The sequence below is a fragment of the Trichechus manatus genome, unplaced genomic scaffold (assembly GCF_000243295.1).
Source record: "Trichechus manatus latirostris isolate Lorelei unplaced genomic scaffold, TriManLat1.0 scaffold00020, whole genome shotgun sequence".
Classification (NCBI taxonomy): domain Eukaryota; kingdom Metazoa; phylum Chordata; class Mammalia; order Sirenia; family Trichechidae; genus Trichechus; species Trichechus manatus.
The window spans coordinates 10298463-10299804 of record NW_004443956.1 but is presented as its reverse complement, the minus strand read 5'-3'; positions in this window follow the sequence as shown (position 1 = coordinate 10299804).

The following is a 1342-nucleotide window of genomic DNA, read 5'->3' as shown; positions in this document are numbered from 1 at the left end:
AAGTGCAAGAGGGTAAATGCTCCCAGAAGCAATCCTTAACCAATAATGCAGAGTTGGTGGTTAAACACCCCAGCTCCCTCGCCTCTTGGGTGAGAAAACTCTGAAGCTGTTCTACTTTGTCTCCCAGAGCTCCCCAGTGGGACTGAGCCCCAGTTACCTGCAGCAGTCACCTGCTCAATAAATCACCCTTTACTGGCTTTCTTCCATTCCCTTTCTCACTTCCCAACTCTTCTTTTGAAATAAACTTCTTGCGCTGAAATCCATTTCTCCCAGCCTGCTGCTAGGAAAAACCAACCTAAAAGAGACTTTAACTAGAAAAGAAATAGCAACCACTGTTGCATGCCTACAGTATTGGATTAAGTGCTTTATATACATTAGCCTATCTAATCCACATAATGAAGGTCAGAGGTAGGTATTTTTATTCCCATTTGACTAATGAAGGAATCAAATCTTTGAAAAGATGAGAAACTTACCCAAGTTCATACAGTAAGTGGCAGAGTCAAGTTGCTCCCAGCTCTCAGTGAATCCAAACCCTATGTTTTTATACACAATCAGTACTCTTAGGCCAGCCCCCTTGGCATTGTGGAGTGTGGAGTCAACACAACCTCATGTAGTGGCCCTGAAATTCTCCAACACTTTTATTTTTTTTAACCTTTTGCAAGTACCCAGGTCAGGACTAGGAGGTACCTTGTAGCTTCCAGTAAAAACTAGTTAAATTGCAAGAATTTTTTCTTTCTTCATTTGTGACTCTTGTGAAAACTTAGTATGCAGTCTAAAATGGGCATCAGCTCTCCTAGTTGTGTTTGCGGAATTGTTATCAAAATGGTATCTTGTTCATGTTTCCACCAGAGTAACACCCACCATTCATTCTGGCCTCACTGATGCTGTGCTGATGAAATTACTGTAAGTGAGCATTCTCATTCTGCGTCTCTTGTTATTGAGGAAGGAAACCCAAGGAGTTCCCAATTCGTTTTATTTTTTCAATATGATAACACGCATACACCATTTTACTTGTTCTTGAATGCAGGCAATTTATCAGAACAGGTTACATTTCTTATTCACTTGCTTTTATTCCTTTCCCATCCATATGCCAGAGAGAAGGAATTTTAATCACCAAAGGAGCGTTTGTATAATACAGGTGATCTCTGCAATTCCTTCGGTGAAGAACGTGAATAAATGATCTGTACAATTTTAATGCATTGCCCCAAATATGAGTTTCAATTTGCACAGGAGTTTCATTAAATTGTTTTGTGTCCCTAAAGACCTATAGATGTCTCATTGCAAAGGATTCCATTTAGAAAGAATTTTGTTTATGAGTAATATATTCTCTGCACTTTTATCC